The sequence below is a fragment of the Orycteropus afer genome, unplaced genomic scaffold (assembly GCF_000298275.1).
Source record: "Orycteropus afer afer isolate SDZICR_OR568_19922 unplaced genomic scaffold, OryAfe1.0 scaffold00482, whole genome shotgun sequence".
NCBI classification, from domain to species: Eukaryota; Metazoa; Chordata; class Mammalia; order Tubulidentata; family Orycteropodidae; genus Orycteropus; species Orycteropus afer.
Genome location: NW_006922069.1, coordinates 1,138,953 through 1,163,323, shown reverse-complemented (window position 1 = coordinate 1,163,323; position 24,371 = coordinate 1,138,953).

The window sequence follows — 24,371 nt, the reverse complement described above, 5'->3', positions numbered from 1 at the left end:
GCAGTGAGCCCCATGTACTTTGATCTTGGTGAAGCATTTGATACAGTGTCTCATGAAATCAGGACTGCTAATTCAACTGAAACTTATGTGGCTACAAAGCCCACACAGGAGTTAAACCTCCGAAAAAGAAAAAGACTGGATCTACAAGTATGATGAAGAAAGGCACTATGAGAAATCATATTCAATCTGTATTCAAAAGTAACTTAGAAATCATTCACACTGTTATAACCAAATTTGCACTTAACATTAATTTGGGAAGTGTGAAAAGGGCAAATGAGGGCAAGCCAACTGACTGAGTAAAATTAACAGAGGGGTGAGGAAAATAAGAAGTTCTGTTTCATTTTTGCACTCTCCTTAATTTGCAAGAAAGGGTTGAGGACCTACAAAGAGTAGTAAACCACTTCTAGACCTGAAATGCCCAGACTGAACTATGTAAGCAGTAACAAATTGGAAATGTTTGAAATTTTAGTACCTCAGGTCTGAATGTCACAAAATATGATCCTCTTATTTCACATACTGTCAGTAAAGTTCCCTGGGAAATAATACTGCTCTCAACAGAGGACTTTGTTAGTAAAACCCAAAGAAATGAAGGGGCTCAAAGGCTGAATTTAGGAGGTCAGAAGAAAAAGTCAGTGGTGGATGTATAATCTGGCCCCACTACAAATATGTCTCACAGACAGAAGGTCATGAGAATAGTTTGCAAACACATGGCAGGACAAAGAACAGCAGAAAAGGGGGAGAGCAGGCAGCTAAAACCTGGACTAACATTATTTTTTTAAGCATAAATTATAATTTCTAATTTATTTAATGTCGAGAAATGTCTTCTTCCTTGATAGAACTATTTGCCTTCCCAGCAAAAATTATACTTTGAAAATTAGCAGTCGATTTGAAACTCAAGAAATGAGAATAGAAGACTGTGATGTTTGAAAAAAAAATGGCCCACATTCAAGCTAAGTCCCAGGAAATGGACAAGTGAGCATCCTTTCATGCAACTCCTAAGAGACTGAAGAACTGAACTATTAGCCCCATAGCCAACATGCAAGGAAAGGTTCTTTCCCAGATGTGAGCCCTAAGTAAATCTTAGCAGGCTTGCTTATTACTAGAGGAAAACACATGTTTTTTAGAAAATAGAAAGCCCTGAAAGGAAAGAGGGAACACTGTATGATTCAAACATCCTAATATGTCACCCTTACTACCCTCAATGTGTATCGTTAGTTTTTAAAACAAGCTCTCAATCTATGGGAAATCTAGGGAAGAAATACCTTTTGAGTATCTGCAGAATTAATGACAACATAACAGCAACAACCAAAAAAAAAAAAAAAACCTCACTGCTGTCCAGTCAATTTGACTCATAGTGATCCCTCTTTGGGTTTCCCAGGTGGTACCTCCACGGAAATAGATTGCCCAATCTTCCTTCCGAGGAGTGGCTGGTGGGTTTGAACCGCCAGCCTTCTGGTTAGCAGAGCAACAACAGCAGCTAACATTTGAATGTTACTTGTGTCCCAGAAACCGTTCTAAGCATGTTACAGAAATGATTTGATCCTCACAACTAATCCTAGCAGACATATACTGTTACATCTCCATTCTATAGAAAGTTAAGTAGTCTGTCCATGGTCCTATAGTACATAAGTGCAGGGTGGGATTAAAACCCGTACAGTGGACTCCAGAGCTCAGCTTATACTCTATGAGAGGCTATCAAGGAAAATGGCAGCCAGCAATGCAATCCTACATATTCTACTTCCTTCTGAGTAAACAAAACAAAGAAAAAATGAAATTTAGCACTAAGGCGTAATGATAAGACCCAAACTAGATACAGGAAAATGTACATGAAAAACTTCAGTCAAATGTTAATGACTGGACATTATTGTTTAATATTTACAGAAAATAAAGAGGAAAACCATAAAACTCTCTTGGCCTAAATACAGGAATATTTCCCCCAAGGTTTCATGGCTGGCCCTCTCCCTTGGTTTAAAGATCATCCACACAATGGCAAACCCAAGTTTACCCTTAACATAGAGCCTAAAGTCCTAATGTCCACAGGAAATGATCCTTCACTTAGCTATAGTCACAATCACGTGGAAGTCTTTATTTTATTTTTTTTTTTCCTTTAGTGTTCCCTCATCTCCCCTCTCACCCCTGGTAACCAACAAAGAAAGTTTCCTTCTATATATAAACCTTTCCTTGACTTTTTACAATAATGAACAAATATAATATTTGTCCTTCTGTGCTTGACTTATTTCACTCAGCATAATGTCCTCCAAGTTCATCCACATTATGCAGTGTTTTGCAGATTCTACATTATTCTTTAGGGTTGCATAGTATTTGATTATGTGGATGTACCATAGTTTGGATATCACTGATGAGCACCTAGGCTGTTTCCATCTTTTGGCTATCATAAATAGTGCTGCAATGAACACAGGTTTGCATATATTTGTTCTTGTTCTCACTTCTTTAGGATATACACCTAGTAATGGGATCACCTGCAAAGTCTTTTAAAAATATTTTCCCCAGTCTTGCTACAGCTACTGTAGCAGAATCTCTAGGGGGTGTGCTGCCAGATTTGTACACTTATAATCCCAGGTGACCTTAAGGTACAGTTTGTTTGGGGAACCTCGGCTGCAAACATTCTACTCCTTTCTTCACTCTACCACCAGAACCACTGAGGTCACTGACTACAGAAAATTATTTCTCTTCTCAAGAAACTTCAAAGGAGTAACCTACAAAGGCTATGGAGTAAAGTCCAAATTCCTTAGCAGGACACTCTAGGTCCTCCATAATCTGTTCCAAACTACTTTTCTGGCCTGCTTTTCTACTTCACCCTTTACTCCATCATCACACCATTTCCAAGCCCATCATATACTTGCAAGTTTCCATGCTTTCCTCCTCCTATGCTCCCTAGTCCTCCTACCAATTTTCTACCCATTCCCATCCTTCACATCCTTCAATGCCCTGCTCGAGTTATTTTTTTATGAAAGCTTCCCCTGATCAATCCAGTCAAAATCAGTCTCTCCTTCCTCTGAATATATGTCCACACAATTTCGCTCATGAGGGCATTACACCATGTTCTGCATGCTACCTGGAATTCTACTGCTTCCACGCCTGTTTCTCCCTTGAAAGCAGACACATACTTTACCGTCTTTTCCACTGTGGATAAAAAAGAACGAACTAGGTCCATAGTTCAGTTCTTCTAGTTACTTACTAGCAATGTAATTAGGTGGTTTATTTGACCACATGAACCTCAGTTTTGTAATCTTTGAAGTGGGACACCACTGATACCTGACTTCATGGCTGATGTGAGAATAAAACATGACAAGTGTCTGGCCAAAGGCAGACTACCTGAAATGAAGTTGCTGCTGCTGCTGTGATTTATTAGTAGTCCATACCTCCTATCCTACCAAAGTTCACTGCAGACATAGTAAGAGTCCAACAAGTATTGCTCTCAAAGTAACAAGCAGTCATTTCTTAGAGTTCCTTCACCTTACCCAATTTTGTTCTGTTATGAAGGGCACTTCATAATCTCTCTATTGAGTAGTCATCTCTTATTCCCCTTTCTTTCCTTCAAAAATCAATGTATAAAACTGTAACGAACAAGCCCTGTCAGTGTCCCTCCTACTCCAGCTTGGCTTTTTGCTGTGAACTACAGTAACTGCCTGCAGCCACAGTGTTCCTGCCCAGAGAATCGCCTGCTTCACCCTTACAACAAACAGCACTTTGTAGGCAAACTGGAGGCGAGCCCAAAGTAGGAGGAGGAAAAAAAAACCAAGGAAAAGGAATTTGGGCCAGAAAGTAAGTCACCATCCACACTATCATTCACATTAAAATACAGGTTTAAAAAAAAAAAATCAAAGTCACTGCCGTAGAGTTGATTCGACTCATAGCGACCCCTCCTTGGATTTCCGCGGTGGTATCTCTAATACAAGTAAGGAAAGCACAGAAAAGGCAAGGTGTCTGTAGCAACACAAACCTTCTTTGACTATTCCCAAGTAACAACTTCAAAATCCACCAATGGAAAATGACTTCCAAGACTCACAAAGGACATGCTGGTCAATTCACTGCCTAAAACACATGGCTATTGGTGTTAATAAAATGCTGTCATGTTTTAGCTCTTCATCCTCACCAAATTAATGTTACTGCCACTGTTATCCCCTCTCCCATGTTACAGGTACAGAAATCCAAGTCTTGAGGAAACCCAATGTCACGAACAAGTCAGCACAAGAGTGCCGAGGACCAGAACCCAATTTCTCTAAGATCACAATCCTAGGTTCTTTCCACTGCCCTACTTTTTAATTGTGCAAAGAATTTTTTTAAAACTGCTCTTAGAAGCTCACCAAATCAACCAGTTGTAAAGGTAAAATATATTTTAAAATGGTTTTGTGCTCTCAACCATTCTGGTGCTAAGGGTGAGGGTTGTCACAGCAACAAGGCTCCAAGTACACCCGTTTTAATGATTGGTCTGGCATTTCAGTACAGTGCTCTGGCAATATCCTTTAGTCAGCTTTCCTGTTCCCACATGGAAACTGTCTCCTGATGATTTTATTTGTTCATTTGGCCAGGGGAGGAACAAATGAGGGAGAAGTATCATTTTTCTTCTTTCTTTGATCCTGAACTTAAGACGAAGGTGATAGACAAGGCAAAAAAAGTTTCATTTTCATTGAGAGAGAATACAAGCAGCAATGATATAGTCCTCAAGAAAGCAGACCTCGAAGACACGACTGTTTGGACTTGTCAAATCACAGTGCTGCCACTTAGTGTGTCCTTGAATTATGTGGCTGCTCAAGGTGATTGAGAGGTGCAGCCATACTGGGAGCTGGGCCTTGGTTTCTGCTGCTACAAAATGGGGCTATTGTGAGGAGAAAATGAGCTAATATACGTAAAGTGCTCAGAACAGTCAGTGCCTGGCACATAGTGAATGCCCCAAAAGTGTGTCCTATTCTTATTTTCAGAATACACTGGCCCTAGGATGAGATTTTTGATTTTTCTAAATGTATTTTGTACGAAGGTTGAAGACCACTTCTTAAACCACGTTAACCTATCATCCAAAACGAACGCAGATATTATTTACAAATTTCACTTCCTGATAGGATCTTCCAGGATTTCCATCCATAGACTAAAGTCCCTGGAAGCACAGACAGTGGAATTTGAAGAATTTTCTTTCTTCATAGCAACAGTGCAAAGAAATTTGCACCCATTCTCTCACTACTACTAACCAGTGGCCATAATGAGAAAAACAACAAGATTCTCATTCCATTAAGCTAATTAATGCAGAGGTACATTTTTAAAATTCATTCTTTATTTTCATGTAAAAACTACCAAAAGTGTTAAAAAATTTAAACTTACACCAACTGGGAAAACATGGTTCAGATCACTCAGGACAACAGTCATAAGGACTAGAATAAAACATGCTGATAAATCAAAGGGTTTCTTTCTCAGAAAATGCTGAAATTTCAGAAACAATGCACTATACTTGGGGTGATTAAAAGTACTTTTAAAAATCCCCTCTCAGGCTAGGATTCTAGATTCAGCTAGTAATGGGAATCTGTTAAAACATTATCTTCTTTTCTTTCAAAGAGGGAGTATATACACTACAACAAATTACCCAAACTACAGAAGCATTTTCCAATAAAACTAAAGACAGGGGCACTGACAGAGTCTGAGGTTGTGTGCTGCGCAGGGGTACCCAGCCAGGAGAGAGGGGCTAAAAGGCAGCCAATACTCTTCTGTGAAAGGAACCCTGGGGCCAGCCCAAGTTGCACCAACAAAGCAAGCTGGTGCCCAAAGCCATCTCTTCCCTCAGGTCTGCTACGAATACCTACACTCTAAGACGATCTTGTGCTTTTGGGGGTGTGGTAAAGTTGTGTGTCAACTTGGCTGGGCCTGATTTTGAAAGACTGGGCAGCTGGATGGAGTTATTCCTCACGACGAGACTGGTAATCAGCTCCATGATGCAGTCTACTGTGAGCAGCTGAGTAGCTGCCTTAGGGATGTGGTCTGCTTCCAGTGTATAAGAAGCTTTGATAAAGGTCAGGAGCTTCTTGGCACATTTGGATCCTGCATTTGGCCATCAGTGAGTGGCCTGCCATGTTGTCTGCTGATCTTGGGATTGTTTCTGGACTTGGACTAGGGGCTTGCCATGTTCTTGATAATTTTGGGACTGTGCTATTTTGTTTGTCAAGCTTGGGTTTGTCGGCCTCAGTAGATGCCGGAGTTAAGAGATGCCTCCAGTTCCAGTGGGCTGAGAGCAAGAGGCAGAGCTGAAGCCCAAGGTCAAGGGGCCTTCACTTAACCCCTAGAGCTGGCACTTTGAACTTAGACTTCTAGCCTCCTGAACTGTAAGAGAATAAATCCTTGTTTGTTCAAGCCATGTATTTGTGGTATGTCTGTTACAGCAGCACTAGAAAACTGAAATGGGGAAAAAATAAACGTCAGCTTGTACTCTAACATAGCCAGCTTTCCACAGTGCCACTATTTTCTAGCCTTCCTGGCTCACGTTTTGATATCCTACATGCTGTAAGTCTCTGCTTCTCACTACACACTCTAACATGAGCCCTTCTCTCTTCCATGTCACTCAGTTCCGCTGTTTTGAAGCCACAACACACATTAACATGAACACACTAAGAAGGCAAAATAACAGCACTCTACCCACTCACATAGATTGTGCAATATGCCTAAACATTAAATTTTCCTTTCCCCATGAAAGGACTCTTTTTTACCTCGCTCCCATCCCTGCTTATTCCCAATGAATTTTATGGTATCAGAGAGTACAACAAAACAAAAACCTGAAATGTAGAAGTGGTTTTGGAATTGGGCAACAGGTGAGGCAGAAGGAATTTTGAGGTGCTTCATAGTAAGGTCCTAGATTGTTCTGAAGAGACTGTTGGTAGGATTACGGCCATCAAAGGTAATTGTGGTGAAGGAGTCACTGAGAAAGTCTCTACTATCTTAGATAAAACATGATGAACATGTGATTGGACAATGGAGGAAGGGTGATGTTTTCTTTTCAGTGGCAAAAAACTTATCTGAATTACATTCAAATGTTTGGTGGAAGGCTGAACTTGTAAGTGAACAACTTAGATATTTGGCTAAGATTTCTCAGCAAAATTTTAAAAGGATGTATGTATTCTCCTTATAGTAAACTGTGAAAGGAACAAGATGGATTTTAAAATAAATTGTATAAAATAAAAATAGAAGTTGAAGATTTGGAAAATTCTGTTGTACAAACTAAAGCCACAGGCCCTACAATTCTCACCAAGGATGTATCTATACAATTTTTTTAAAAAAGAAATTAAGCCTGTCACTGATGGATCTAACCAACCACCACAGCAGAAAATCCATCAGCTTAGAATGATAGGGATACAGACAGAAGGAAATGAAAGAAACTGCCTGCTACTTGGAATTCTACAGGTTAAGAGACAGGCTATCCCCCTGGGAAATGAAAAGGACCATCCCTGGAAAAGTTTGGAGATCAGCAGAACTGTTCAAAGGAGCATGGGAAACAGGGCTGTGTAGCTTTCAAAGGGTAGAGCCACCATGTCCTAGATCTCAAAGGGTGGAGCCACAGCCTCCTAAATTTCAAAGGGTGGCACCCTGGCCTCTTGGGTACAAAGACTCAGATCTTTACTAACTTGTTTCCAGAGTATGGGTCTGCTATTCAGGTATGCCAAGGGGCTGGTGGTGCAGTGCCTAAGGCATTTGACTGCTAACCAGAAGGCTGGTGGTTCAAACCCACCAGCCACTCCTCAGAAGGAAGGTTGGGCAATCTACTTCCGTAGTGATACTACCTCGGAAACCCAAGGAGGGGTCGCTATGAGTCGGATCCGACTTGACAGCAGTGAATTTGGTTTGGTTTGGTTTTGGGGCTGAGGGCATGGAGTTGTGACTCAGAGGATTGGGCAGCCCAAAGCTAAGGGAGCAGAGTTGCCATCCAAGTCTGGAAGGCCAAGCTGAAGCCCAGGGCCAAGGGGCCTCCATCCAGAATCCGGACAACCTAGCCAACACTCAGAGTCTAGAGGGCAGAGCCATTCCCCAGATGGTTCTGGAGAAGTGAGGATTATTTTCAAGCCTTAAGAGTTAATGTAATTTCTTCTACTGACTTTTATACTTCCTTGGGGAGCTCTGGTAGCATAGTGCCTAAGGCATCTGACTGCTAATCAGAAGACTGGCAGTTCAAACCCACCAGCCACTCCTTGGAAGAAAGGTTGGGCAATCTACTTCTGGAGTGATACCGCCTAAAAATCCCAAGGAGGGGTTGCTATGAGTTGGAGCCAACTCAATGGCAGTGTGTTACACTGTTGGATACTTCCTTGGTGTCTGTTAGCCCCTCTTTCCCACTGATTTTTCCCATTTGTAATGGAAATGCCTATCTTGTATCTGTTCTGCCATGGTACTTTGGAAGTAGATAACTTATATTCTAGATTTCACAGGTTCACAGATGGAGAATTTTGCCCCAGGATGGAATCAACCTAAAGGCTTAGTCATATTTGATTTAGATGATTCAGAAGATGAAATTTTGCTGTAGAGTTGATTTAAGACTTCTGGGGTGATGTTCCGAGGTGCTTCACATGTGGGAAGGACATGAATTTGGTGGGGGAACCAAAGGCTGGAATCTAAATGCCTTTGAATTATGGTGTTGCAAAGAATACTAAACATATCATATAGTGCCAGAAGAACAAACAAATCTTAGAAGAAGTACAACCAAAATGCTCCTTAGAAGCAAGGATGGCAATGGCAAGACTTCATCTCACATACTATGAATATGCTATCAAGAGGGACAATTCCCTAGAGAAGGATATCATGCTTGGTAAAGTAGAGGGTCAGCAAGAAAGAGGTAGACCCTCGACAAGATGGATCGACACAGTGGTTGCAACAATGAGCCCAAACAGCAACTGGGCAGTGTTTTGTTCTATCATACATAGGGTCACTATGAGCTGAAACAAACTCCACTGTACCTGACAACAATACTAATAAAGAGTAAAATGTTATGGATTGATGGGTGTAACCCAAAAATGTATATTTAAAATCCTAACCCCTATACCTGTGGTTAAAATCCTATTTGGAAATGAGTTTTCTTTCCTATGTTTAGAGCCATATCAGTGCAGAGTGTGTTCTAAGCCAATCACCTCTGAGATATAAAAGAGCAGATTATGACAGACTCAGGAAGCACAGTTGGGGAGAAGACAGATGCCAAGCTACAGAAAGATCACAGAAAGGAGCTAATGAACAAAAGCTATAGACAAGAACCTTCCCCCACAGCCAACAGAGAAAGCAAGCCTTCAAGAACCAGCACCTTGGCTTCAGACTTCTAGCCTAATTGTGAAAAAGTAAATTTGTTTGTTAAAGTCACCCACCTGTGGTGTTTCTGTTACAGCAGCACTCGATAACTAAAAAGGAGGCAGGCGGTGTGGTGGTTAAATACTTGGCTGGCTAACTGAAAGGTCTACTGTTCGAACCCACCAGCTACTCTAAGGGAGAACGATATGGCAGTCTGCTTCCATAAAGATTGTTGTTGTTGTTGTTGTTATGTGCCATCGAGTCAGACCCGACTCATAGCGACCCCTCCTTGGGTTTCCGAGACAGTATCACTACGGAAGTAGATTGCCCAACCTTCCTTCCGAGGAGTGGCTGGTGGGTTTGAACCGCCAGCCTTCTGGTTAGCAGTCAAGTGCCTTAGGCACCATGCTACCAGAGCTCCCTCCATAAAGATTACAGCCTTGGAAACTCTATGGGGAAGTTCTCCTCTGCCCGGTAGGGTTACTATGAGTCTGAGTTGACTGAATGACAACAGGTTTGGGTTTTTTGGTTTTAGATAACTAAGACAATAAACAAATTTCCTTCTATTACATTCTGGGGTAGATGATCTCTTTCTTCAACTCCAAGTGGCTCTTACCCCTTACTTTCTACCACAGGGCCCACCTACTCCCCCCACATACAGACACCCAATATACTATATCACTTTCTACTGCCTGCTTCATTCCTATATTCCTTTTTCTCTGAATCTATTACATCTCTGGCAGAGAAATTCACCTCAAAGGCATCTGCTCCACATAGAATACACCAAAATTTAAAGAGCAAAAGTTGTTACCTCAACTATGGTATTTTCTTCTGCTTTACATATGTGGGAGGGGGCACAAAAAAGACAAAATCAAGTATTTATTTGCTTCAGCTTAAATTGACTTTTAAAAGTGTATTTTGCTTTTTTATTCAAATCCTATGCTTCCATTTACTTGACCACCAAAAAGCTATGTAGCTCACAGGCTGTATTCAGTCTACAAAGCTATTTTGTTTGGCCTGCAGCAGACTCTGATTTAAAATGTTGAATTGGCCAACCTTTTAAAACAAGGATATTTTACATAAGAATCCATATTTCTCCCTTACAGTGAAAATTCAGAAGAACTGGCAACCCAAGCACCCACCTGGCAACAATGGGCTACTAAATAGCAATGACACCCCTCCCCACCCCTGTCTGGAGACAAAGACTTGCATTTTCTAGTTCAGGCCAGGCCGGTGCCACCCTCCCATCTCCTCTTCCCTGAGGCCAAGTACCAGATGTCATAAACCATTTTACAGTAAGCCCACTTCAAGCATTGTTTGGTATTTGCCTAAGACCTGCAGGCTAGCGCTAATATTCCACTCTCATTCATTCTCTCTCTCCCCCCTTTAGTTAGTACATTACAGATATAATTAAAAAGTTTTTGCCTGCTGCAAAATTTGCCAGATCCAAATAATATAGAAGGAAAACAACTTAGCACTAAGTGAAAGAGAATTTTTTTTCCTAAAAGGAAAATATTTTATAAGAACTAAGTTAAAGAGAAACAGTGTGAGTGTGCGCGCGCACGTGTGCGTGCATGTGTATGTGTGTGTGTGTGTGTGTGTGTGTGTGTGTGTAGGACAAGGGGTACTTGTGAAAGCTATGTAATACTGCAGACCACTTCCCAGCTTGCACTTATTACTGCTTAAATGTTGATATGAAAAAGAACTGAAGTGGAAACTTTAACAGAATGAATTCACTCCACTGAAACGACAACACATGAATATACAAATGTGTAAATAAAACAGATTACAATATATGACAGATATATGGAAATATGGGAGCTCTAGCCACTCCTCGGAAGGAAGGTTGGGCAATCCTACTTCCGTAGTGATACTGCCTCGGAAACCCAAGGAGGGGTCGCTATGAGTAGGGCCGACTCGACGGCAAAACAACAACAACAACAACAAAGTGGTGGAGTGCCTAAGGCATTTGATTGCTAACCAGAAAGCTGGCAGTTCAAACCCATCAGCCATTCCTCGGACTGAAGGTTGGGCAATCTACTTCCATAGTGATACCACCTCGGAAACCCAAGGGAGGGTCACTATGAGTTGGATCTGACTCGATGGAAGTGCGTTGCGTTCGTTGTTATACGGAAATATATTTATTCCTTTTTTACTTGGAAAATATGGATAATGATTACTTGTTTTCAATTGCTGGCTATGGCATTTACTCAGCAAAAATATGAGCATATCACGTTAGCAAGCGTTAGCTACATCTTTACATGATGTACTATGTACAGTAGTTATTACAGGGTTAGATCTAATTAACAAGGTACTTAATGCGTACTATTACAAGTAACACTCACTCACCAATACTTGTAATAATATAAAACAGGGCAAGAGGAAACATCAAAGCAAGTTGTTGTTGTTATTTGCTGTCAAGTTGGACCCATAGTGACCCCCTCCTTGAGTTTCTGAGGCAGTATCACTATGGATGTAGATTGCCCAACCTTCCTCCCAAGGAATGGCTGGTGGGTTTGAACTGCCAGCCTTCCAGTTAGCAGTCAAGTGCCTTAGGCACTACGCTACTAGGTGATTTAAAATTAACATCTCAATTCTAGCATTCATCTTCACTCAACTGGTTTTACCAACAGGTTGATATTTTCTGGCCTGAAGCCTAAACACCTAGATGCTACCACTATGTTGCTGTTGTTGTTATATGCCGTCGAGTCGTCAAGTCGCCCGACTCATAGCGACCCCTCCTTGGGTTTTCAAGGCAGTATCACTACAGAAGTAGGATTGCCCAACCTTCCTTCCGAGGAGTGGCTGGTGGGTTTGAACCACCAGCCTTCTGGTTAGCAGTCAAGTGCCTTAGGCACTATACTACCAGAGCTCCTATCAACCAGTAGTGTTGCCAAGATTCAGATGTTGTTGTTGTTGCTATGTGCCATTAAGTCCGACAGACTCATAACGACCCCTCCTTGGGTTTCCGAGGCAGTATCACTACGAAAGTAGATTGCCCCATCTTCCATAAAACGGAGGGGCATGCACTGGAAGAGTTGTGAAGTCCCCTTATACCTCAAAATCTCCTTTTTGTCTTTTAGCAGAAATATTAATAGGTATTATACAATAAATACAAAGAAATCTAAGTGGAGAAAGAAGAGTAAATAGGTAAGAGAGTGGGCTTTGAAATAAAACATTCCTGGTTTCGAATTCCAGCTCTACTACTTGTGTGTGACTTTGGCAAATCACTTAACCTCTCTCTAAACTTCAATTACTTCATCTGCAAAGTTGAGAATAAGTCTACCTTTCATTCAACATTGTTCGGCAGATAAATGAGAATATATGTAAATTCCAGAGCTTGGGTTTCAACAATCAAGAGATTCTGAATAAACAGTAGTTTTTACTATTAATAACTTTGGGTATTCTAAAAATTGTACAATTGTTTCTTATTTAAAATGCTGAATTGACCAACCTTTTAAAACCAGATTAAAATAATCCAGATTTCTGGGTTACAGTGAAAACTCAAAAGATCTGACACACCTGGTCAGCTAAGTATAAAAACTAGTTATATCTGACAATTAACTAAACTTAAAACATTATTCAGTAGGGTACCATTCTCCAATAAATTTGAATTTTTAAACATTCTTCAGAATTGGATTGGGTACAATCTACGAAGAGAATTTTCACTGACAGTATTTTTGTACCCAGTCATCAGATATGCCCTGTCTCCACTATAAAAACGTGAAGCAGCAGCCTGCTGGTGGCCAACATCCTTCAGAGAGAAGGGTTGTCTGGTATACCCTTTGTTCTTCCTGCCTTCTAGAATTCATTGCTGCGTCAATGCTAAGGCTTAGCAATGGGATTTATGCATTGCTGGGGAAGGGAACTGTTCTCTGGCAATGTTCCTAACTATTACCAGCAAGCAGTCGAGGAAAGAAAAAAATTTTAAGAAAAGAAACACACATAATGGAATCTGCCATCAATATCTGTGAGCATTCCCCAATAGCAGATGTCAAGGGGAAGATATGGACATCATGGAAACCTCTGAGCAGTAGTGGTTCTCAGATGTTCAATTTTATAGACTAGTAAAATTTCAAAAAGACAGTCACAAAATTGCCAGGTTTGATGTAATCAAAAAATGATACCAAACAGCAAACCATCAGCATACACTCTGCCATAAAAACAATACAACTTCTCAAAACCTCTTAAATTGAACAAACTCAATAAAAAAAATTAAAACTGGAACACTTGTACCATTGTGCTGGTTTTTCCTCATTTTTCCATGGGTAGGTGGAAGTGTCATTACGAACTCACATTTAGAAACTACTGCTGAGTTGGCCCCATTGTACCATCCAGTGTAGGATGTAGGATCTCATGGAGACACTAAGGCTCTATTGCAGAACATCTGTTATCTTGGTCATCATCATCGAAGGAGAAAGAGGTATCTTAAACCTCCTCATGTGTCTTAATAACCAATATGGGCCAGTTATACGAGTGTTTAAAAATTTTTTGAAGACGTCTTCAATCAGTACCCAACCTTTACGTACAACTATGTAAAATAATGGTTCTCGGCCTTGGCTAACATAAGAATCACTCAAGGGAAGGGCTCTCTTCAAAACTGCCATGCCTAAACCCCACTGCCAGAGATCCTGATTCAATAGGTATGGGACAGAGGTTGACCACGTGTTTTCAAAATGCTCCCTTGACAAATCAGTCGATTATGCCAGCCAGGGTTAAGAAAATTGGTACCATATTTCTCTGTGTCCATCCTGAATTTCTGACATAGAAAATTTTAAGGTATCTACCTTCCTCAGGTACATTCCTTCCTCAAGCAACAAAAATGGAGGACCTGTAATACACGAGACACTAGGGAAACAGTGGGGAATGAGACAGATTTATCCTTGCCTTTATCACACTTACGGAGTACTGAAGTATAGAGATAGGTAAGCAGGCGATTAAAATGCCACATTGAGGTTTACTTGGATTAGGTGAACAATCAAGGTTAGATTAAGTCAACAATCAAGGTTTCCTCTATCCCCATCCTAGTGGTTTCATGGGCTTCAATAATATCTCTTTCCCAGCTGCCTTCTTTCCAAATACTAGAAGTCCTAATAATTTTATCAGAGAAACAGATGGGCAAGGCTCCCATTCTCACAGAGCTTACACTCCAGCAGAAAGGTCCAAACTTTCTAGGCACCACTGTATCATTCATCGCAATTTCAGTGTCTTTCTTAAGGATAAGTGCCATAACTTTGAACAAAGCACAAGGGAACTCATTTAAGACTGTTTTCTGTTTTGTTTCCAAAATATTTGGACAAAACTTAACATTTCCTATCCTTTTTTATCTCTAATAGCAAGTTGGGACAATACTGTGAAAATATGTCCCATTTCCTAGGTTTTTCTAACAAAACATTATCCTGTGGTAGTTTCATAATTTCCCATTATTAGTTACCTGACTTCACATTTGCCCACATAAAAACTCACCTGCAAATCTGCTGATGACTAACACATCGAAGTGTGGTTTCCCTGAAGTAAATCCCCATTGGTTAAATATTTCATAATTCAGAAGAGTTTATTGTCTTATGTAAACCTAGAAATTCCACTGTGTGCTGCTTCTTTAGGATCAATTATTTAAATAAGACCTGAGGGACCCCACTGTTTACATACCAACCAGAGATAACTCTTCATCCTTAGCCTGTATTTGTGGTCTTTAAGGCATTAAGAGTCTAGTGCCTGCTCTGTCACTACATGTGTAAGCTTAAGCTATTCAGTTCATATCAGTTCCCTGTGCCTTGATTCTCCATTCACAAAATTCAATGTTTGTTCCATTCCAGTTATAAAATTCTTTTTATTCAAAATGCTATAGTTGCATCCTTAATTCCAAGGTGACTTCAAGTTTGAAACTGCCTTTGAAAATTTAAGAGGACAATATCTAAGAGTTCTCAATTATCTCCCCCCTCAAGAACTGTCATATATTCACAAAATATCCCTCTTCCCAAAGGAACAGGCTTCATCACCAGAGAATGGAGGCAAATTTCTCATATGCACCAGTACAGAAGTAAGACTGTCCCCTCTAAGGTACATAGAAGGTACAGACAACAAATATGAACCCTTTTGCACATACAATACTGCATTGGCAGTGAAGGCAAACATGGGTATATAGGTGGATAGATGGGTGGACAGGCTAAACGATTAGGTATGTCTATGAAAGAGGGAGTGTATCCAAGAACATATATAGAGTTGGCAGACAATGGTCCTATAAGTTTATGTGAATGATCAGAATTCCCAGGTGTATAGTAGAGCTGACAAGGGCAAGGTTGTGGTCACTGCTTGGTCACAGCCAGCTACCCAGAGGGACCGAGTAGTTGAACCTGTGGGCTTGGAACCACAGTCGCAGGCGATATCAAGCTCAACTGGCATAACATACTATACAAAACATTGTTCTACCTTCTACTTTGGCGAGTAGCGACTGGGATCTTAAAAGCTAGCAAGCTGCCATCTAGATGCAATGATGGGTCTCTCCTCATCCAGAGCAAGGAAGAATGAAGAAAACCAAAATTCACGGAAACAATTAGTCCTAGAGACTGGTACACCATCCCATCTGCAGCCTATACATCTATGAGACCAGAAGAACTAGATGGTGCCTGGTTAGCACTGTCATCCACTTGGAAGGGGATCTATGTAGGAGATCCTTGATAGAGAGGGAGAGCAATGTGGAACAAAACTCAAAATCATTTGGAGGAAAAAAAAAAAAGGTGAGGACCAGGTTTGCTGGTCTGATAGAGCCTGGTAGAACCACTAAGACTATGGCCCCTAGTTGCCCTTCAGGTCTGGAATTGAACCCACACTTGTGGTTTCCAGCCAAACAAAATACAGTTGAACATTTACCTCAAGTAAATACACTCTTTGGAGAGAGCAATCATGGGTGAAGGAAGGGCTGCTTATGCACAGGGAGACAGCTCAAGGGGCAGGAGAGTATGGAGGGATGATCACTGGGAAGAGGTATGGGGAGGAAGTGGGAGGGGAGCTGCTGCATTGCCGTAAACTGTGGTCAATGACATGAGACAAAGTATATGTGAACTGCTGTATGGAAAGTGAATTTGCTCTGTATATCTTCACCCAAATTACAATTTAGACAGACAACATACCAGGTAGGGATCAGGACACAATGGATACACACATGTTGGCTATGAGTTCTAGAATTTCACTCTAGAATTCCTTCAACACTGATAGACGGCTACGACCGAAACCAAGTAACTTACTTAAACCTAGTTTGTTAGATAGATCCAGAACATCCTGAGAACCTGACATTTAACTCATCTAGGATTTCTGACCCACCTACTTCAGAAGTTTTCTGGGGATGGTAATTTCAGTGAAGACATGAAATCTGAGTTAAATATGACATTATACCAATGACAAGCTAAAGCTCGGTTTTGGGAAAAAGAAATTGTTTCTAAGCTCTAATCTTCTCTTCTTAATTCAAATGTAAAGCAGTTACTAAGTATTTAAGTATTTTTCGTATGCTAGCCAAAAAAAAAAAAAAAAAGCAGAGGAATAAAGAAAAGCTGAGCCCAAGTAGGAACCAAGTTTGTATGGTTTTTTTTTGCCAGTACCAGTTATCCCACATACCTCTTCACCAATTTCAAAAGCAACTCTGATCTGGCAAGCTTCAGATTTGCATAGAACATTAGAAACTGTCTTCCAGATGTCTAAACAGAATTACAAAGACCCCAGAGGATGGAATACAGATTTCAGAAGCTTACAACAGACTCAAAGCAATTTTGAAAGGGCACCTCAGGTACAAACACTGCAAGAGCTGAAGGCAGTGTGAACTTGGCCACAAACACAGATTCCTTAGAAGTCCTTAAAGGAAGGACTAATCAGCTCCTGAAACTCATCTCCATCACTCAGAACCCCCAAGTCTCAACTACTACCAGCAATGCAAACTACTAGGTTTTATGTAGTACTGATATAAGTGACTACAGCCCTTTCAGCAAAATCATCCTCCATCCTCTCTAATATGACAGAACACAGACTCAACATTCACAAGTCTTAACAGGCCAGATGAATGGACCAACATAAATAGGATAAAACTGAACATGAATAAAAGTTTTTTAATTTCACATTTTTTTCCCCCAACAAATACAGGATACAGCATCTCATACAACAAAATATCTAGGAATATTAACTGTCCATAACCTATACGTAAGTCTGTGTTACCAAAAAAAACCAAACTCACTGCTGTCGAGTGGGATCCAACTCATAGCGACCCCTCCTTCAGTTTCCGAGGCAGTATGGCTACAGAAGTAGATTGCCCAACCTTCCTTCCAAGGAATGGCTGGTGGGTTTGAACCACCAGTGAGTCTGTGAGTCTGTGTTAAACCAAACCAAACACACTGCCGTGAGTCAGACCCAACTCATACTGACCCCTCCTTGGGTTTCCGAGACAGTATCACTACGGAAGTAGATTGCCCAACCTTCCTTCCAAGGAGTGGCTGGTGGTTTTGAACTGCCAGCCTTCTGGTTAGCAGTCAAATACCTTATGCACTACACCAGCAGAGCTCCCTGAATCTGTATTAGGGGTACTTAAAAGGAAAACAAAGAAAGAAATCAAGAAGCTGCTGTAATTAAGTTACAATAAATAGATATGTGTGCCTAGGTCTCAGGAAACAACTTTCCTCCTGTACTCTTTGTTTGCCAGATCACATCTCGAATACCATATTCGATTCTAGCCACTGTTTCTCTCCATGAGAACTGCTAACAAAGAAAACCAAAACCAAACCAAACCCACTACAACACTGAATGCATTCTAATTCATAGTGACACTGTAGGGCAGAGTAGAACTGCCCCATAGGGTTTCCAAGCTGTAACTCTTCTGTAAATCTTTACAGAAGCAGACTGCCTCATCTTTCTTCCCTGGAATGGATAGTGGGCTCGAACCTTCACTGTTTGGTTAGCAGCCGAATGCTTCAACTGTGCCACCAGAGCTCCTGCTAACAAAGAAGACATCTAGAAATCATGTTCTATGCTGGACTATGAAATCAATTGGACTATTTTACATTGAGAAAAGTATGGGTGGATGATGTGGGTCATCACATTGTGTTTGTGTTGTCTAAGGGCTGCCCTGCAGAAGTGGATAGTTCCAGAGGACTAGAATCAATGGAGGGGGAGCTCTGGTGGCGTAGTGCCTAAGGCACTTGACTGCTAACCAGAAGGTTGGCAGTTCAAACCCACCAGCCACTCCTCAGAAGGAAGATTGGCCAATCAACTTCCATAGTGATATCACCTCGGAAACCCAAGGAGGGGTGGCTATGAGTCGAAAGACAACTCGAGGGCACATTAACAACAACAGAATCAATGGAAGAAAGTTACAAGGAAGAAGTCTTTAGCTAAAATGAGGAAGATCTTTCATATACAGTCCAAATTTGTAATGGAATGCCTTCTAAGTAGAGAGTTCCCTGTTCCTGGGGCATTTAAACAGAGGCTGGCTAGCAAGTGTAAGACTTTACTAGTAAACTAAGTGAAAAAGTTACACTAGGTCTCAGGGAACAATTCATTCAAATGACATAATAAAATACTTAAAGTTTATGTTCTACATCCTACTTTGGCAAGTACTATCTGGGGTCTTAAAAGCTTATGAGTGGCCATCTAAGATATGACTAATGGTCTCTATTCATCTGGTGCAAGAGAAAGAAGAAAATCCAAGAATTAGAGGAGGAACCAGTCTAGAGGACTAATTGTCTCTAGGACCAACTGGCTCCTCCGTATTGAGACCAGAACTATACGGTTCCCAGAACCACCACCAGCCGTTCTGATCAGAGACACAATGGATGGATCCTGATAGAAAGGGAGAAAATGTGGGACAGACTTCAAGTTCTTAAAGAATCCAAACTTAGTAGACCCACTGAGACTGGAAGAATCCCCAAGACCACTGCCCTTAGATACTCCTTAAACCCTGAAGCCAAACTATCCCTGAAGTCACCTATTAACTAATTACCAAGAGTTACGGATTGAATTGTGTTCCCCAAAAATGTATTGTAAATCTTAACTTCGATGCCTATGGTTATAATCCCATTTGGGAATGAGCTGTCTTTGTCATGATAATGAGATAGGATTAGTGTAAGGTATGCCTTAAATCAGTCTCTTTTGAGATATAAAAGAGATTAAACAAGTAAGCCAGTCAGCGGAGATGGAGTAAGAAATGCCAAAACACATGGAGATCTCCAGGGAACCAAGAAGCAGAAGTTAAAGGGACTATAACCTTCCTCCAGAGCCAACATGGAAAAAAAAACCTTCCCTTAGAATTGGCACCCTGAATTTGGACTTCTCGTAGTGCCTAAGGAGGGGTCGTTATGAGTCGGAAACAACTCGACAGCAGTGAGTTTGATTTTTTTTTTTTGTAAACTATTGAGAAAATAAATGTGCTTGTTAAAGCCACCCCATTTGTGGTATTTCTATTAAAAGCAGCACTAGGTAACTAAAACAGCAGAGTGCTACACCCTTTGGGGGGAAAAAAAAATCATCTGTATGTGACCAAATGGACAAGTTAGTTTAAAGCAGAGATGAGAAGTTTGGGGGCCAGTGAGACAAAGTTAATGAGAGCAAACAACTAGAATACAATGTGAAGAATGTAACTTATGTCACTGAACATTATGTGTAGAAATTGCTGAATAAGAGCAGGTTTTGTTGTGTACATTTCCACCAAAAACACAAAAAATATTTTGAAGAAGTTAGAGCAGGGCTTCTCTAAAATCCTTTCCAAGTCTGATAACATGACTCACACTTATCCCAATATTATTATACTGTTCTGCTAGCTCATCAGCCACTCTCTCTCTTAAAAATGCCCCTTTCTTCCCAAGATCACCAGACCCTAATCACTTCAGACCTGAAAACTGTTGGTCTTTTAGACTGGCTTTGTAAGCCCAGTGTTATTAATCACACGTCAAGAATCACCTCCCTCAAGGCTCAATCTGAGATGGAATTTCACTTCTCAGAATGCCAGAGTTGTGTTCTAAATCAGGATTTCTCAACCTCAGGACTACTGACATTTTGGACAGGATTATTCTTTGTTGTGAAGGCTGTCCTGTACGTTATAAGATTTTGAGATATAAACGGACTTCATAACTCAAGCTAGCTCATGTCCCTGGGTGTTCTGGTGGCGTAGTGCCTAAGGCACTTGACTGCTAATCAGAAGGCTGGTAGTTCAAACCCACCAGCCACTCCTTGGCAGGAAGTTTGGGCAATCTACTTCCGCAGAGACACTGCCTCGGCAACCCAAGGAGAGGTCGCTATGAGCGATGTGTGGAACTGAAGTGGCACCCAGGTTTTTAGGCTTCCAGGCCTGTGTTCCTGTACTCACACAATGGTTTTAGAAAGTTCACACACCCCCTCCCCTACGATTTCCAAAAGTGTCTCCAGACATTGCCAAATGACTGCTGCAGGGATCCTTTCTAGTTGAGAACTGCTAGTCTTGAGACAAAAAGATTAACACAACTGTCTTGCAGTTAAAGTTTCCAACTAACTAGTTTCCCACTACCTTCCTTCACCAGTCATGTCCTTTGTTCCAGACAGCCAAACTTATTTACTGTTTTGATCCAGGATTACCATATACCATTTCCTTAATATAGGTTCCTTCCCACTTTCTTTAAAAGGAGCTCCGATAGTGCAGTACCTAAGGCATTTGACTGCTAACCAGAAGGTCAGAAGGTTGGTGGTTCAAACTCACCAGGTGCTCTGCGGAAGGAAGATGAGGCAATCTACCTCAGTAAAGATTTACCAACTTGGAAACCCAGTGGGGGTCATTATGAGTTGGAATTGACTCAATGGCAATGAGTTTGGTATTTTTGTGTTTTTTTTTTCCCCCCCACTTCCTTTGAGGCAACCACATCCCTAACCATTGTCAAAATCAATCAATTAAGATTTATTAACCCCTCCAACACACAGACATATATACATACACACACAAACACACACACACACCGCATTTCCACTTGGCTCCAAACACCCTTCCCATTTCAGTATTCCCTGATCTCTTCCACTGTGTGCTTCCAATGTGTGCTTCTGGTGTTGTCCTGAAATGTACCCCTCTTATCTACCCTCTGTGATTCACACAGGAGTCCACTTCTTCCTTGTTAAGGTCCCACAGCACCCACGTTGGTTCCCTGCGTACTGCTGGCACTCAACATTGCCAGGTGTTTCTTAGAATATCCCTTACCATTTCAAGAACATATGTGATCATGAGTAAAGGGTTTTGACAAAATTTCAGCTTTTTCATAGTTAGCGCCAATTTACCTACAGTTCTGAGAACAAACCAAATCTAATTTCCAAAATACAGGCACCAAAACAATTTAATTATTTGCACATGACAAACGTGTCAGGATTTAATCAAAGAAAAATTAATCAAAAACAACTGTGAACAAAAATAAGGGAAAATGGCCAAATTTTGACCAAGTTTTTTAAATGCTAGACTATACAGCAAGGAGAAAGAAACCCAAATATGGCTCAATATTTTAACTGTTGCATCATACACCACTCAACATGGTAGTGGAAGACACTGGCGGATGGGTGAGAACTGTGTAATTTAAGGAACAGTTTTCTCTCCAACCTTCCAATGTAACTGTTGAGTTATAATCAACAAAGTACACACACACCCTCAATAAAAAAAAAAGGCAATTCTTAGATTTAAAAGTTCAAATACGTAAACAATATTAATTCAAGATTTTGGAATTGCTTTTCCTGCTCCCTGGATTGCTTAAGTATTTTATGGAAAGTTCCCTAAATAACCTACGGAGACCAAACACTCCAAATCAACTTTCCACAATCCTTAGTTTGACCATCCAATTTTTAATCTCGGGATCTTTGTTATTTTGCTCTTGGATTTTAATAGGATTTCACTCCGTTTTAAAAACCCGGAGGACCTACAACCCTAACCCTGACCTAGCTGACAGTAGGTGTTCCGTCAGCATTTATGGACCACAAAAATAAATGCTATCTGATGGCTCCATTTACTGGTTATGGTGCAGTACTCTTCCCACAGATCTGTAGGAAGGAGAAGCCCCAGGAGCCCTGGCTGGGAAGGTCTGAATCACTGTCATTCTTGGCACATGGATGGGACCTTTGGTTGTTTATGAGATAAATAGCCCTCAGAATTACTAAACACAGGAATTCCCTCCCTGTCTGGACTTTTCCTATAGTTCAGCAAAGAGCACATAATATATGCTCAATAAACGCTGCCTGAACTGAATTTTACATTATTAAAGGTACTAAATAAAGTATATAGTCAGCTCTCTCTTTTGTTCTATTATCCCTTTCTTTGACCCGAAGAAAATATTTTTCAAAGTCATGGAGAAGGAAAGAAGCAGAAGCGACAGTAACCATACATGGGCCCAAGTGGTTCAACTTGAGCCCCACATTAGTCTAAAATTTTCCAATTCATAGTTTACCCCATTTTTCTGCCTACTTCTTGAGTGCTCCCTCTCTCTTCATTTAGACGTGTTTTCTTTCCTGAAACCCTACCTCTCCACTTTCTCCCACACATCCCCCCAGTTGCACACCGCTGGGACCTGGTACTGCAACCTCCACATCTTCCTTGCCAGCAAGAGACCTACCTCTCCTCCCATGAACTTGTAGCAGCTCTTCTTCACTGCGGCTGGCTCTTTAGGAAACCGAAAAAACTCATTTCTTTATCCTCAAGGGACACTCCAAATAAAAGAGGCAGGAAGGAAAAGGCCCCTATCAATCCTCCAGGACTTGGAGTTGACGGTCCTTTTGGCAAACACCCACAATTTTCCTTCTCCTTACCAAGCCTCAGTGCAGTATTCCAGCAGAAGTCCCGCTCCCAAGTGCCCACGCCTCCAAACAAGCTAGAAGCGGATTATACCGGTACCCAACCCGGAGATGGCCCGCGGGCGGGCTGGGTGCACCTGCGGGCCCCCTTCGCCCTCCCTCTGAGCGAGGGGCGGAGCGCACAGTACAGCCCAGCCCACCCAGCGCGGGAAGGAGGCGGAGGCGAGGCATTTCTGGAGAAGTTAAAGGGCTCACCTTGTGGGCACCGGGCCAGCAAGGCCAGGCACGAAACACACACCTCTGGGAGGAATCAGGGGAGCTGTACCCCGGGCTCCCAACACTAGCGATTAGAATGGAGGGGGGCGAGAAAAGGGACAGTGCGCGAGCCGGAGCAGGAGAGAAGCAGTCCGCACTCGCCTCTGGCAGGGCCTAAATTGCCAAAAGAGGAACAATCTTCCAGGCCCCGGCAGTCGGAGGCGGGAGCCCAGCTCCGCTCGCCTCCAGCGCTCCGGAGCAAGTTCCTGGCCGCAACCTCCTCTCGGGCCGCGGCGGGGCGCGCAGCAGGGCAGGACGCCTGCGCCGGGGTTGCGCGCTCCCGCTCCGGCGCAGCTCTCACCTGTGCGGCGCCCTCCCTTTCAGGCCCCAGCCCATGCCCGGGAGAAGTATACACCAACCTGGGTGGGGAGCCCCGGCAGATTGGCTGCCGAACCAGGGCTTAAGCTGAAGCAGGAGGTGGCGGCATCACCTGCGGCGAGCGGCGGCGCTGCGGCGGCTGCACCCGGACGCGCCGCGGCGGCGAAGGCGCGCTGCGCCCTGGACCCTGCTTCCACGGCCCCGCCCGCGGCTGCCACCTCGAAGCACGGCGGAGGAGCCGGGGCACCACGGGCGGCGGCAGCGACGGCGATGGGAGCACCAGCACATGACTCTGTAACGAGAGGAATTAGACAAAGCGTAACATGGACTCCGGGCCCGTGCAGGCGCTGCAGCTCCGGGACCAACCGCAGCCAGCGAGCGCCGCGACTGGCCCGGCCGCAGCCAATGGGGCGGGCCCGGGCCTCCATGTGATTGCCACCGCTTTCTCCCTGTTGCTCTGCCGCGCCCGCCGAGGGTCGGGGCGCTTCCGCAGCTGGGGTTGGCACACTGACCACAGGGGGGTTGTGTGAAGAAATCAGTGGCGTGGGGTCGGGGTCTCGTGAAGAGAAACTGGTAAACGCTGAGCAGGTGCATAAGGCAAAGAAGAACGGCAGCAGTATAACGCTGGTCAACGGTAATACTTACCTACCAAACGCCCACCTGGGCACCGTGCGGTGCCGGGCGCATTTTGTCGCTAGATAGAA